General features: G+C 42.2%; 1 protein-coding gene across 1 annotated transcript in view; it reads right to left on the reverse strand.

Annotated features, from left to right (window-relative positions):
* The window catches only part of raph1b (Ras association (RalGDS/AF-6) and pleckstrin homology domains 1b), a 75,736-nt gene extending 66,223 nt beyond the window's left edge, over positions 1-9,513 (reverse strand). Inside the window, 1 exon segment of the mRNA XM_042297062.1 lies at positions 8,493-9,513. The gene's annotated coding sequence lies outside the window, so the exon portion shown is untranslated.
* Positions 9,514-16,611: the final 7,098 nt, after the last annotated feature.

Consider the following 16,611-nt stretch of genomic DNA (forward strand, 5'->3'; position numbering starts at 1 on the left):
TAAATAAATTCATTAGGCCCTATTCTATGGATTTCACATGACTGGGAATACAGATATGCATCTGTTGGTCAGAGATACCTTAAACATTTTTTTTTTAAAGTAGGAGTGTGGATCAGAAACCAGTCAGTATCTGGTGTGATCACCATTTGCCTCATGCAGCACGACATCTCCTTCAGAGTTGATCAGGCTGTTGATTGTGGCCTGTGGAATGTTGTCCCACTCCTCTTCAATGGCTGTGCGAAGTTGCTGGATAAATGGAACCCGCTGTCGTACACCGGTCCAGAGCACCCCAAACATGCTCAATGTGTGACATGGCCTGCATACTCACCAGACATGGAAGAACTGGGACATTTTCAGCTTCCAGGAATTTTGTACAGATCCTGGTGACATAGGTCCGTGCATTATCATGCTGAAACAGGAGGTGATGGCAGCGGATGAACAGCACGACAATGGGCCTCAGGATCTCGTCACGGTATCTCTGTGCATTCAAATTGCCATCGATAAAATGCAATTGTGTTCGTTGTCCGTAGCTTATGCCTGCCCGTACCATAACACCACCGCCACCATGGAGCACTCGGTTCACAACGTTGACATCAGCAAACTGTTCGCCCACACGCTGTCTGCCATCTGCACAGTACAGTTAAAACCAGGATTCATCCGTGAAAAGCACACTTCTCCAGTGTGCCAGTGGCCATCGAGGGGTGAGCATTTGCCCACTGAAGTCGGCTTTGACACCGAAATGTAGTCAGGTCACGACCCTGGTGAGGACGACAAGCACACAGGAGCTTCCCTAAGATGGTTTCTGACAGTTTGTCCAGAAATTCTTTGGTTGTGCAAACACACAGTTTTATCAGCTGTCCGGGTGGCTAGTCTCAGACGATCCCGCAGGTGAAGAAGCCGGAAGTGGAGGTCCTGGACTGGTTACACGTGGTCTGCGGTTGTGAGGCCAGTTGGACGTTCTGACAAATTCTCTAAAACAACGTTGGAGGGGGTTTATGGTAGAGAAATCAATTCTCTCGCAACAGCTCTGGTGGACATTCTTGCAGTCAGCATGCCAATTGCACGCTCCCTTAAAACATCTGTGGAATTGTGTTGTGTGACAAAACAGCACATTTTAGTGGGTCTTTTGTACCCAGCACAAGGTGCATCTGTGTAATGATCATGCTTTTTAAATCAGCTTTTTGATATGCCACACCGGTCAGGATTATCTTGGCAAAGGAGAAAAGCTCACTAACAGGGATGTAAACAAATTTGTGCACAACATTTGACAGAAATAAGCTTTTTGTGAGTACGGAAAATATATTATATTTCAAAGCATGAAACATCAGACCAGCCAAACCTAAGCATGCGGAAGCTTTAAAATCAGCCACCATTGTTTTCATGCTATTGACTGATTAATAACTACACAAGCTGCTTATAATGACACTATATGGAGAGAGGGAGGGAGGAAGGGAAAGAGAAGGTAGAGAGAGGGGGAGGGGGAGAAGAGAGATGTACAGGGTAGAGGGGGGAAGAGAGCATTTCCTTTCATTGTGGGGCAATACTGCCTCTGCCTCACTTTGTTCATCACTCCTGTGCGGCCTGGCCTGCATGGCATCGCTTGAGCGCTCCTGCTAAATGAGAACCCATATGTATTCCTGCATTCCCCTCAACACGGGCAAAGGTGCCCTCCTTCTGCCTGTTCCAATCAGACAGACAGAACAGAGTCTGAACACCAGCCTTTTAACAGTCTGAAAACATGATCTAGACATGGACCCACAGATGTGTGCTGCCGATCCATTTAAAACATCCAGATAAGAACCCCTGTTCATTTCTTAGTGCAAAGAAATCAAAACGACACACATGTGAATTACAGTATCAATCAAATAACACTATGTAAATTAAAAATATATTGATTTTCTTGTTCATTTCATTGAGTCATCTAGATTTGGATTTTGTTCATTTCTGTGAACAATTGGTCAGTGAAAATGTCCTTCTCCATCATTGTCCATAGGAGGGGATCTAGGGCAGGCAGGCGGGTGGCTGGCTGCCTTTGTTCCAAAATAGCAGCTGCAGCTGTCCTCAAAAGGTCAAGAAAATGCTATATGAACCCTAAGGGACCTAAGAGACAGAGGCCATGTACCAGGGCAAACTACAATAGGGGAAACTCACGCCTAGGAAAGCAGGGTGGGCTCCAGTTTGTATGAGGGTAGCACTCGGTCAGGCACCATGGCGCCAGCTGCCCTTCGCAGGCCCCTACCACGCCCACTACCAAACCCCCAACCATGCCCAAGGCACTGGCAGCAGGGATATCTCCTTTATCAGCAGGCCCCGTCACAGGTTTCCCTGCCCTCCCCCCACCAGCTCTTTATCACAGTAAGTTATGAATATCTTTGAAGTGCCCCCCACACCCCCTCTGGGTGTAACACATCCTGGGTAAGCCTACACCCGTCATCTCAGTGGCATTGCTGCTCTTTGTGTGGCTCGAGGGCTGCCTTTTGTGCCTAGGGACATGTGGTGGGTGGCAGAGCAGAGGGCCTTCTACATGTGCTTCACTACTTTCACTGGAACATGAAAATCAAGAGGGAGTTATATTTGGCTTCCTTGTCCCTGCTGTATAGCGCCTTGCACACAGAGGCCTTTCCATTCTTTTTGTATATTTGAAAGGGGTAGGGGGATTTTTTTTTTTTTTTTTTTTTTAAACAGGTGGTACCTTTGTACCACTAAAAACTACTTTCACTGTGACATGAAAGGGAAGAGGATGAGATAAATATGGGAGCAGACAAGGTAGAGAACTTGTTTTTAAACTAAAGTAGAATGGGAAAACCATGCAGTGGCTGTAAGATGTGTGGTTTTTGTTGTGCTCTGCAGTTCTCTCAGACATGCAGTCTCTCTTGTTTTACTCCCACTCTTCTCCCTCCCTGGCCTCAGGGAAAAAGTGGAACACTGAACTCACATCTGCCCTTCAAAAAAGAGAAACTAAAATGACACCAGGTTTGCATCCTATTGCCCATATATTGCACTACTTTTGATCAAAGCACTATGGGCCCTGATCAAAAGTAGTGCACTACATGGGGAATAGGGTGCCATTTGGGACACTCACCAGCTCCTCCTGACAGATGGTCCCCTACAATCAATGGAAAACTTAAACCATGACTGATGTTTACGTACACAAAGCCTGGGTCGTGTTCAGTAGGCACCAAATGGAAGGGGAATGGAATACCTGGATTTGTAAAATAATAAGTGCATTTACATTTTTTGTTGCACAACGTTTTGAACTAATGAACACAACCCAGGCTACATCAGCCCCAAAGAACACAGCTAACAAAGTCCTTTGGCTTTCAAAATAATGTGGCCACACAGCTGCCTGCCGATGTAAGTTGCAATGCGATCCTTCATAAACAAAACCACACAGCTACCCTAATAACATTTATTGTCAAGACTGACAATCAAGCCGCCATCTCAAGTCAACCAGCCCCTACCCCCTAGACCAGTGGTACCCTTAATTTGCAGATCACAGTGATTTTCCATTCATAACAATGATACAATTTCAAATCAATGTGTTTAATGCAGGCCTGAATCACTTCATTGAATATATCTATTGTTCCCTGGACGGCAGATAGATGGAAGTATAGCGCAGCTGTTGAACAAATCCCCAAATAGAACATTTGCCGAAATAGAAGGCAACTGCACAGCTACAGCAACTGACCCATATCAGTTTGCGACAAGCTAATTTTACAGTCTGGTAGACATGGAACGATTTATTGTAAAAAAAGAAACGTAAATCTATTGACAAGGAAAATGAGGGGGAAGAGCTGGAGAACAACGTGGCAGCTGTGAATGAACAACCATCAGAGAACCAGGAGAAAACAAAAATGTATCTGCAAATGGCAGCGGGGAAATGCAGCTAGCTAACGTAGCGCCGGTGGCTAAGACAAGGACACGGTCGATTCGAGAAGAACACAGAAAGTTCAAAGAGAAATGGACTGACAAGTATTATTGTACTGCATGATGGGACGAGCTCAATGTCTTATTTGCCAGAAGGCAGTCAATTGTTTTAAACAAGCAAATTTCCAGTCACACCATGGCCACTTGGACAAAACATATCCGCCACAAAGCAACAAAATAGCGCAACTCAAAAGGACAGGTCAAAGAACAACAAATGGACAGATCTAGCACTGTTGCAGAGAAAACATCAGGCAACATATGAGATTGCTTGGGTACTCGCAAGAAACAAGAAGGCCTTCAGACGTGGAGATTGTCAAATAATGTTTATTGCCCTCAGACAAAACATTGCATCCCAGGATATAGACATATCTGATATAGACAGAAAGCTTAAATTCTTGTTAATCTAACAGCACGGTCCAATTTACAGTAGCTATTACAGTGAAATAATACCATGCTATTGTTTGAGGAGAGTGCACAATTATGAACTTGAAACTGGATTAATAAACCATATTAGGCACATTTGGGCAGTCTTGGTAAATAATTTTGAACAGATATGCAGTGGTTCATTGGATCAGTCTAAAACTTTAAACATACGCTGCTGCCATCAGTGGCCGAAATCTAAATTGCGCTTGGGCTGGAATAATACATTATGGCTTTTCTCTTGCATTTCAAAGATGGTACAAAAGAAATGTTTTTTTTCTTTGTATTATCTTGTAGTAGGTCTAATGTGTTAAATTCATCTACATTACTTTCACATTTCCACAAACTTCAAAGTGTTTCCTTTTAATTGGTATCAAGAATATGCATATCCTTGCTTCAGGTCCTGAGCTACAGGCAGTTAGATTTCGGTATGTTATTTCAGGCGAAAAGTGGAAAAAAAGATTAAGGGACTGCAACTCTCAGAGACTCAACCATAACAATAGGCATAGAAGACATCAGCAAGCAACTGATTACTGACAACCATGGAGCAGTGTTTTAGTACTGCACTTGACAAAAGCACTGATTTAAGTGAAATTGCCAAATTGTGTGTTTGGGTCCGCTTCCCTCAAAATGAGTCATTCAGAGAGTTACTTTTATGTTTACTGCCCCTTCAGGTACAAACACGAGAGGATATTCTATTTTTTTCTAATAATATTGACTGGTCAAATCTGGCATCTATGTGCACTTCCGGCGCCCCAAACATGCGAGGGAAAGAGAAAGGACTCAATGAACATTGTGAAACAGAAACAGAGAAACAGACTGACCAATGCACACCTGGATTGCCTCACAAGGATAGCAACAGACTATACATTTAATTCAGTCAGGGAGCAGAAGGGACATCTTCACTCATCCAACTAATGAGGTAACCCTTAATATGGGTCAAATACATGTGATGTATCCTATTTAATGTGTGTATGTATGTATTTGTGAAGTGCTGGAAAACAAAACAATTGCATGTGCTCTATTGCTCTGAAATTGCTCTCAAAAGATATTGAAAGAAAAATTACAACAATACGTGAGGCCCTCTGACAAAGTGGCCCCCTTACAAAAAATAGTAACTGCCCTAGATAGACACTTGTGGAGATAGGAGTACGCAATAACAACAAAAATTCAATCTAGCCTATTGAAAGGCAAGGTGGAACTACTAGAAGTTCTTTCAGAACTCCAAAGGTGAATAGGAGGTAGGGGTCAACTTAAGATTGCATACGTCTTTGTTGTGATATGCACAACACTTCACTTATGCGCTTCCTTCCATTATTTTCCCTGTTCTTTTGGCATGACAGTGAAATCTCTGTCAAAAGTGAAACCTGCTTTGCTGTCCTTGTAAATGTAAACAGCGTTCACAAGAAAACCATGAAACCACCTCGTGATAGTTGGTTGTTATCATCTGGCCCGTAACTTAGGTGTATTCACCTAGAACCAAAGCAAACAGTCCCAAATGGGGAGGGACCTACCTGTATGTGTCCAATATAGGTGATAGGACTTCAATGCCTATAGAAAGGTTACTGCTCTGTCCCCAAACACAGAGATTAGGGCAGTTTCGGTGTTTCCGTGCCTCGTGGAGGTACGGTAGGCTACATTACATGCTTGCCTAAAAAAATACCATATGGTCATAAAATGTTGGACAGATAGAAAGGTGTCATAAGTTCTCGTCAGCTTCACTCAATAGGCCTCGTTTCACTAGCAATCTTACAGCGTGCCAGCAGTGCTTGTGCCCCCTCACAAGAGGAGCTCATCAAAAAGAAACCTATGCTTTCCAAGCCCTACTAGAGTAACAAATGCCCACCCAACACATGTTTGTTTTGATATTTTAGCAGGTATTGGGAACCTGGGTACATATGGCATCCAGAGAGAGGCCTTGCACTCTGCTCCTCTTTGCAAAATAAGCTATGAACTCTACATTCAATGAAGGGTCATTAACTTTACAGTGTGAATGTCTGTCTGAAGCTATGAGCAGAGAAACCCAGTCATACTCTCAATTCTGTGTTTGTCTTAGGGTCTATTGCCAGAGTCTACTTAGCCAAGAAACACTCATATACATACAGTACCAGTCAATGATACACCTACTCATTCCAAGGTTTCCTTTATTTTTACTATATTCTACATTGTGAAGACATCAAAACTATGAAATAACGCATATGGAATTATGTAGTCACCAAAAAGGTGCTAAACAAATCGAAATCCCTGTGTGCTAGCTAACAAAAATAAATGAAATATCACATTTACAGACCCTAAACTCAGTACTTCATTGAAGCACCTTTGGCAGCGATTACCACCTTGAGTCTTCTGAGGTATATGACGCTACAAGCTTGGCACACCTATATTGGGGAGTTTCTCCCATTCTCAGATCCTCTCAAGCTCTGTCAGGTTGGATGGGGAGCGTCGCTGCACAGCTATTTTCAGGTCTCTCCAGGGATGTTAGATCGGGTTCAAGTCAGATCGAAGAACATTCAAGGACATTCAGACACTTATGCCGAAGCCACTCCTGCGTTGTCTTGGCTGTGTGCTTAGGGTCTTTGTCCTGTTGGAAGGTGAACCTTCACCCCAGTCTGAGGTCCTGAGTGCTGACACCACCATGCTTCACCGTAGGGACGGTGCCAGGTTTCCTCCAGACTTGACGCTTGGCATTCAAGCCTTCAGAAAGTATTCAGACCCCTTGACTTAACTACTTTTTGCTACGTTACAGCCTAATGCTAAAATGGATTAAATAGGTTTTTACTAGGTGGCTAACGTTAGGTAACTGGCTAACGTTAACCCCTAGAGCTAAGTTAAATGGTTAGGGTTAGCTAAAGGGTTTAGGGTTAGCTAACATGCGAAGTAGCTAAACATGTAAGTAGTTGCTAATTGTCCATGATGAGATTTGTGCACCACCTTTGGGTGGCTAGACGTTCACGTTATATGTCCAGGACTGGGAGACAATATATCCACAGGGAAAGTATAATTACATCAACTTTTCATAGTGCTGTTAGTGCTTTCAGATTGCTATCACCTGAAGCATGTGCAGAACCATGTAAACATGTGCACGAACTCAGCAAGTGTGCATGTATTTGTATCTACTGATCATGCTTCGGGTGATATAAATCGGAATGCACTACCAATGCTTTGAAAAGTTAATGTAATTATACTTTCCTGCGGATGTATCATCTCACATTCCTACCACCGAAAGGACCAGCCACAAGAACCGGTAAATGTATGTTAATATATAATTGTATTAAACATTCTGGCTTGGAGAAATCGTGAGAGCAACTTCCCGGATTCAAACGCTCATTTCTGCCAGACATAATTTAATGCAATTCAATCTCACGTATCCAGAGAACATACAAATTTGGTGTCCCAAATTTACGTTTACTATTATGTCTAGTCCGAGACCAGTCAGAACAGGGTGGGGACACTGGCAGCAATATCGCTGTTCAACGAGACACTAGGCCTATCATAATATGTCGCTGAAAATGGCATGACATTGCGTAGTAGGCTGTTCTCCGTTACACAAATCGACTTTGATGAGAGACGACGATGTCAGCAAATTTGCATGAAAACATTTTACCCATCATCAACTGACATTCATGAGTAATTCACACAGACAGTGCTACTTTGTATCCCCAGCCTGTTCATAAAAAAACATTCACTAGTATGACGACCTAACAACAGTTGTCCAGTAATCTTTTTCAATAGGTCATGTTCAGCCCGTGGTGTTCTCTAATCTGGCCAGCCACACACACCCTTTATCCAAGGAGTGTTCAATGGCCGCATAAGAGCACCGCAAAAGCATAACTCTCAAACATACCAATAGTTTTGACATCATAGACTTTATAAAAAGGTAAATGTTTAACTAAAAACATAGCCATATTTCAAATGTGAGGTCCTATACAACAAACTACCCTTCCTCCACAAACAATTCACACCCAGCAGGCTATCAATTCCAGTCTCTCGGCCCTTTTTTCGTGGAGACGCTACAATAAGGATCATCTAGGCTGGTACACCATAACTCCTGGTATTTTTTGTTCAGTAGATTGTTAGTTTTTAATCAATAAATAAATCCTAAACACATCTATAGGTGAGAAAAGCTGATTTCACAAACCACTTACAGTCAAACTGGGATTTAACAGCGGCTCCTCTTCTGTATTCCCACCAATGGTTGATGAAAACCAAACGCAGTAATCACGGTATTTGTTCCAAAAACTTAATGGTCCAAATAACACGCTTCTGTGAAACAGTTGAAATAATTGTAGTGCCCGTTGTCCTCATCTTTTTTTAACTAACCGCTCGTCGTGCAAATACATACATATTCCCATCCTCATTCTCTTTCCCAGGATTGTTGCGCGAGGCACGCCAAGCGTCTCCTGTTTCCTGTCCAGCCCAGAATTAGGCTCGACTAATCAACAGCGCTATCCTGGGAGTGAGCAAGCACCTCTCCAACCCAGTGTACTGGTGTGCAACTGCAGCACGCAAATAGGGGTGTTCCTGCATGTGGGCATTTCTGCATCTGCAGGAACATACCTCTCGAGCATCCCATTGGTGCCTTCACGACCCCCCTCGATTATCCCATTGGTTTCTGCATGACTGCCCTCCCCATCCCCCTTGTAATACCCATTGGTTTCTGTATGAAGGCCCCCCTCCAAGCAGGACATCTTCATGCTTGGGTATGTCGTGTGGCGCTTTCGAATGTGGGTCAAAATGGAAATATGTTTTTTTCGACCACGCCTCCTGGTTACCGGAGTCCTCTTTGCTAACTGGACATTGTCCTTCTCTTCTCGTCGTGAATAGAACTGCAGGAAGCCGTGCAGCAGGCGGGAGCGACACGGTGGTCTAGCTAACACACGGTTTCGTACCCTCCTCCCGCCAGCTGCGTACCCAAGAAAACCATGGCTGACAGGCGGGATACTGTCTACCGGTCGCCCCTGCCACCCGCTAGCACTGCAGGCGCGAGCCACGCCGTGGCTTGTGCTAGCTAATACTCGGTGTCAAGTCAGCACACCTTGTTGCCTCCCGCATCCTGTGTACCGGAGAAAACCGTACCCAAAAGGCGGGGGCGAAAGATACATCTACCTGTGTCGCCCCCGCCTATCGCTAGCTTCGCCGGGAGGCGGAGGCAACACCGTGTATTGGAATCCTTATTAGGACTACGCTAGTACACACTGTCCTTCGCTCCCGCCTGCCGAACACCAGCCCTTTGTCATTAACAGAACTTCTGGAAAAACAGTGTCCGACAGGCGAAGGCGAAGGACACTCCACCTGCGGCCCCCCTTTTGAAGGACCTCTGATACATTTTTGGGGAATTTAGTCGGGGTCTCAGCTTACTCCTTTGCATCCCATTATTTCTATTTCTACTTTGCACATTCTTCCACTGCAAATCTATCATTCCAGTGTTTTACTTGCTATATTGTATTTACTTCGCCACCATGGCTTTTTTTTTTGCCTTTACCTCCCTTTTCTCACCTCATTTGCTCACATCGTATAGACTTATTTTTCTACTGTATTATTGACTGTTTGTTTTACTCTGTGTTGTATGTGTCGAACTGCTTTGCTTTATCTTGGCCAGGTCGCAATTGTAAATGAGAACTTGTTCTCAACTTGCCTACTTAGTTAAATAAAGGTGAAATAAAATAAACTGTTGCGAGTTAGAATAGTAGAGTATAAGGTACAATTTCGATATTTGGTTGTGCATCAGCAGTTCTATTATGTCAGTCAATTAGCCCATGTCAGCTGACATTCTTTTTAATTGCCAAGTTAGCTGGCTGCAAAACTATCTAAACTTGTTATCATGGTCAAATTACCCCCATTGATTTTGTTGGCCAGTCTCACTCAGATATCATTCAACTTAATTCCTCTCCACTCTATGGCAGACTTAAGTGGAATTCTACAACATTAACTCTATTTGTAAAAATTGTCTCCTGTTTTGGTTGCAGTGTGTATTTGGGGGTATGGAGTGAAGTTGTACCCTTCTCAACCAGACTGCTGAAGAAGCCAATGCCATTTTTTTGCAAATTCTTTCTAATCTCTTACATGAATTCCACACATAGAGAAAATATTTACCATTTGTTGGTGTTTCTATTCTACCAACCCCAGACCCTTGTACAGTTCACATTTTATTGGTCACATACACATTTGTAGCAGATGGTATTGCGGGTGTAGCGAAATGCTTGTTAAAAAAAAGAAGTTATTTCCAGCTGTATGTAATAACACAAAAAATGTCTGGGCCAGTAAAGTAAGAAATAACACACACAAAAAAAACAAAATACTGCAAAGTTGCTTAGGAGCTAGAAGCAGAGCTGCGATATCTGTCGGCGCCATCTAACCCAGTTGTAGGATACTGCATAATTATCACCGTTGACCATTACCTAATTAGGCTAAATCTGAAAATTATAACCCAGTAAAGTGGCAATGGTGTACAAAGGACTTATGTGATAATATATATAAGTGCTTGAAAAATAATTTGTCAAAAGTGTGTTTAAATGTGTCATACAAATATAATTATCAACAGCAAAGATACATCTAAACGAATTATGCCATCTAGTGGACAATATTGCCATGACATTTTTTAATTCCTGCTCCCTGGCTCTGGGCCAGAGAGAAACATTTGTTGAGCTGAATACTTGAATCTGGGTGTGTCAGGCTGCATTTAGATAGTAAAAAAATCTGAATTGGACTGCCTAACTGGTCTTTTGACAAATCAGATTTGAAAAATCTAATTAAAAACACAATTGGTCAAAAGACCAATAAGTTGAAAAAATATCAGAATTGGGCTGCCTGTCTAAACACAGTCTGACAGTGATGTGCAAGCACCAGTTGGCTCTGGTTTTAATACAATCAGCATTTTCAATCTGTGATGTTTTGACCCATCACTGGCCTTTACCATTGCTCTCTCCTCTCTGACATGTCAGTCCCTCAGTGTTTCAGAGAAAGAGATGAGAAGATATTAGGCTTTGTTCAATAGCATCTTTCACAAAACGGAACATTCTACTGGCTGTTCTGATCGGAACCATCCATGCTGTCAAAGAAGGCTATGAAAAGCAGAAGTTATGTGAGCTGTGTTCAAATACCCATAGTAACATACTCTATACTGCATACTTAATGAGTATATACACTACAAGTTAATTGTAGTATACTGTAAACAAACGGTATCCTTTCAGTTAAGTGTACTAGCACTTCACCTGTCTACCGGAAGCTGATGCTGTTGCTATGCAACTTCTTGCTAGCTAGTTAGCATAGCAAAAAAAAATACTAGCATGACATCTTATGACTTCATTAACACTGTCCATTGAGAAGCTAAGCTAAGAATGACATGATTGATCAAGTCAAAACATTGGGTAGTTAGTTAGTATATAGTTAATATACTGGCAATTTCAATGTATTAGTAGCCAACTAACGTTAGGGGAAAGGGGGATACCTAGTCAGTTGTACAACTGGACGGTAGCTAGCTAACATACCGGTACATACAAGCAACTGCTGTAATGATGTGCTATGCGGTTCATAAGGCTAGTGAAGCTAATTGTCATACAACATGTAATGTAACTTGTTTGAAAATACATTACTTTATTATATTGCTTAACATTTGTCATAATTTGTTAAAGCAATTCATTTGTATCTGCTCTTGACAGACTTCGGCTGCATATTTTCTGCCATTTTCTTCAAATCTGAAAATGCTGTGAAGCCACGCCCACTTCTGAAGAATTGCATTATGGACCCCAAAAGCACAGAAATATTGTCCACTGATTGTATACTTCGCATTTTTGCAAATGTAGTACGACATCTGGGAACTTTTGGCATATTAACGATATCCATACTATGACCAATAAGCATACTACATACTCAATTTACATCACAAATAGTGCTGTTAGTATGAGTATTCGAACACAGCTATTGTCTAGACCAGGGTTATTCAACTCTTACCCTACAAGGTCCAGAGCCTGCTGGTTATCTGTTTGCCCTGATAATTATTTACACCCACCTGGTGTCCCTGGTCTAGATCAGTCCCTGATTAGAGGGGAGTAATGAAAACTTGCTTCAAGGTCCAGAGTTGAGTTTAAGGGGTCTAGAGCAGGCCTTTCCAAGTCTGTTTCTTGAGAGCTACAACGCTGAAGGTTTTTGTCCAGATTCAGCTTAATAACCGGCTAATAATTAGAATCAGGTGTGCTAGACTAGGGTTGGAGTGAAAACCTACAGAACTGTCGCTCACCAGGAACTGGTCTAGAGAGTAGCTCTCTGACCCTGGTCAAGGGAGAAGACCATGATTAGTTGAATACTTGAATCAGGTGTGTTAGTGATGGGAAAAAATGACTCCTCTATATTCTAAATCTATGCCTGCAGCACTTCAGCCTTGATATGATTGACAGTATATAGAAAAGCACAATCATAGAACATATAAATTGGTAAATAGAAAAGCACAAGTATAACATTTCCATCATATTCCATACTCTTATGACTTGTGTGATAATGATCATTACATTTTAATGTAAGCATTTAGATTTTAGCCTCTGCCTGTGACTATGTAGGGTGTGTGGAGATGGGGTGTGTGTATGGCTTGTGGCCCGCCTGGAGGTTGTGAGTTGGCTCTTGTTGATAAAATGCCAGGGTCGAATTCTTGTCCCAGTGTGTGTGTGTGTGTGTGTGTGTGTGTGTGTGTGTTCGTTCGTGCTGGGAGAAGCTCTGCGTTTGGTCTTCATGTAGGTACTCTGGGAAGACTCCACTCTCTTTAGTCTCAGTTGGTAGAGCATGAAGCTTGCAACCCCAGGACTGTGGGTTCTATTCCCATACCAAAAATGTATGTATGCATGACATGACTCTGTGTATGTATGTATGTATGTGTGTGTGTGTGTGTGTGTGTGTGTGTGTGTGTGTGTGTGTGTGTGTGTGTGTATGTCTAGCTGTAGTGTGCAGGAGACCAGTAAATCTCTCCGCTCCCCCCAAACAACCTATAACACACTACATTTCTAATGAAGACACCTGTATGATATGAAGTGTCTCTGGATAATGCGTTCACTGGAAAGTTCTTGCACAGAAAAAGCATGACAACCAGGAAATGTTGGCCTATACTGTGACCACAACGAGATGTATTACACCCCTGTCTCTGGGATAATATCAGCGTTTTCCTGATTGTCTGTCGCAGGAGACAGTCACATAGCAACAGAGAAACCCGGGTGGGTCTCTGCGAGTTTTACCACAAGCAGTGAAATATGATATAGAGGAGAAAATCAAACATGAGTAATGCGATACGAGGTTCCAAAGCCCATCAAAGGTCACACACCAGTAGAGGGCAGAAACTTCTTATGAAGTTCAGAGTGCACTGCCACAGAGTGTGTTTTTTTTCCTCAAATGTCTGTGCAGTCTGTCACCCTGTTAGATGTGCAGCAGAGAGTGTTGCTTACAGTTGACGAGGGCCAGATTGTTGGTCACAGTGAAGTGACAGGGAAGGATGTTATGAGATGTACGCTGTCATCGTGTGACGAGCATGTGTTGAGTGATGTCTAGGCAGAGCAGAGCAGTCAATGTCTCGTTCTGTTTGGCATACCGTGTATCGTCTCATTTACGCTGATTGTTGTGCACTGTAAAGGGATACTAGGGGAGCTTCAGTTTCACAACTTTCAAGATGAACGTTTACTGGATACCCACAATCCTCCTCTCCCTCTGCCTCTCCAGTGCTGCCAACATGATAAGCTCCCACAACTGTAAAGGTAAGATCTGAGTCTGTTTAGGAGGGTGCAGTGTTATATTGTGAGTATTCAGAGTATTGTGTAGAACAGATATAAATGTCTGTCAGGTAGAATAAGGAATCGTTTCAGCTCTAATTGTTACATTTCTATCTGAATGTTTCACCATTGGACTTTGTCATTAACGTTCATCTATATTCTCAGTATCAACAAATGTCACATCAGGCAGGATCCATAGCACTACCAGAACATTCTGATAACTGGAACAAAAGCCAAAGGTGGACCAATCAAAGGGTTGCAGATCATTCAAGATTGTAATGCGTGCAAAGCTGCATGGTTTTTCAGGTGGGGATGCTAGTTGAAGTTGTTTGGATCTCTCCAATGCATTACTCAAACTACTGTAGTTAAACCCCTATTACAGATGTGGATATGCTTTTACATCTATACTGCAGCGATATTATGAATAGAATAAGCAGGTGTATGTAATGCATTGACTTGGCTTTTTCCTCATTTTGATAGGACTTTGCAGAAATGAATGGGCTGGGGTGACAGGGATGAAACTAAGTGACTCACGTTTTCTATTCCACACCGTTCTGTGACTGTATCTCTCCACCACTTTATGATATCTCTTTCTTTCTCTGAACATGTTCAATGTGTGGGTTAAAATACTGTGAAATTACAAATCATGAAATATGAATAATCCAGATTTGGGGCTAGGTAAAATATAGTGTACTGCAGGATTCAGCCTCAGAAGCTATTTCCTTTGTGTGTGTTTTTTACATTTCCTACACAAGTCACAAGAATGTCCTGACAACATAGGAAAACCAGATAATGTCCTGAATTTGTTAAAATTCTATTTTAGGCTTACGGAGTTAGGGTAAATTGGATTTTGAATGGGAATACATTAAAAAAAGCTGTGTGTGCATGTGTGCACATGATCAAAGTGAAAAGCAATCTGAATCTTTTGAATCCCCTTGAGATTGCTGCCTGTTGCTTCATTGTTTGCTAGAGATGTCAAGGTTTTTTACATTCGGTTGTGAATTCAACATGAAATCCCCCCCAAAAGTTAGGTTGAAAAAAAAAACGAAATGCTCTTATGATCAGCAACACATTGCTCAGCAACACATTCAACGTCATCACTGTGTAAGGGCTATTATACGAGCTATTTGACCATGAAGGAGAGTGATGGAGTGCTGCATCAGATGACCTGGCCTCCACAATCACCTGACCCCAACCCAATTGAGATGGCTTGGGATGAGTTGGACCTCAGAGTGAAGGAAAAGCAGCTAACAAGTGCTCAGCATATGTGAGAACTCCTTCAAGTCTGTTGGTAAAGCATTCCTCATGAAGCTGGTTGAGAGAATGCTAAGAATGTTCAAAGCTGTCATCAAGTCAAAGGGTGGTTACTTTGTTTAACACTTTTTTGGTTACTACATGATACTCTATGTGTTATTTCATAGTTTTGATGTCTTCACTATTATTGTACAATGTAGAAAATTGTAAAAATAAAGAAAAACCCTTGAATGAGTGTCCCGATGTGTCCAGACTTTTGATTGGTACTGTATATAAAACGACGAGTTGATATATCAAATGACGGAAGATTCAACATTTTGTGCTTTTCAGTAAAACCGAATTCTTGCCACCAACAAATGTTGAATATTTGTGGCATACAATCATCGCAGCTCTGCAGATTTTGTTGTGAGGATACAGAATCAATAAACCATTTGTGCTGCTGGTTTCTGGTGTCAGTTTCAGGAATGGCTGAAAAGCATAACATTAATCTAAAATTGACCCTAGAAATGCATTGTTGGGAAATTTGGAGAGACCTGGCCAGTCAATTACTAACATACTCATACTCTTAGTAAAAGCATTTATCTTCAACTCACAATCTATCGATTCTATTCGATAGATTCAAAATTCTATGTTAAACATCACAGCATAGTTGAAAGATACATTTGCGTATAGAAATACGAAGAGGGTGTCCAGCAGAGATAGATGGGATGGGCTGAGGGAAATTGAGAGTTGGGATGTGGAACTGGAGATAAGTGGGAGAGAAGTTGGGGGTTCAAGCTGGGTGGGGGGTTCAATGACAGTTAAAGATAAAAGTCAAAAACAAAGTCAAAATAAGCACAAAATACAAGTTTAAATAACATATTTAAAACATAAGTGATGCATGGAGACAGTTTTATGCAACTACAACTACCACTGCATACATATACAGAGCTCACCCTACTCACTCTCCACCTCTTTCTGTGTGTTTGATCCTCAGTTCAGACAGAGTGTTCCCAGAGCGACTACATGAGCACCAAACCCAGAGCTCCACTCAGGGGGCCCAGGAAGAAGCAGGGGGTCCAGCATCCAATCCGAATGGGACGATACTGACCACAGTCATCCTCAGATCACAATCCTTCTCATACAAACGCTAAACGAGAATTGAGCCTTAATTTGCCTTTGAGAGCTGACTGCTGAAACACACCAAGTTCTTTATGTTAGCCTGTTCTTTAAGTCACGTGGTATACATCTAATTGTACAACTGATTGTGTGTAAATAAAGATTG

This window comes from Oncorhynchus tshawytscha, linkage group LG14, assembly GCF_018296145.1.
Source record: "Oncorhynchus tshawytscha isolate Ot180627B linkage group LG14, Otsh_v2.0, whole genome shotgun sequence".
In the NCBI taxonomy this organism is placed as follows: domain Eukaryota; kingdom Metazoa; phylum Chordata; class Actinopteri; order Salmoniformes; family Salmonidae; genus Oncorhynchus; species Oncorhynchus tshawytscha.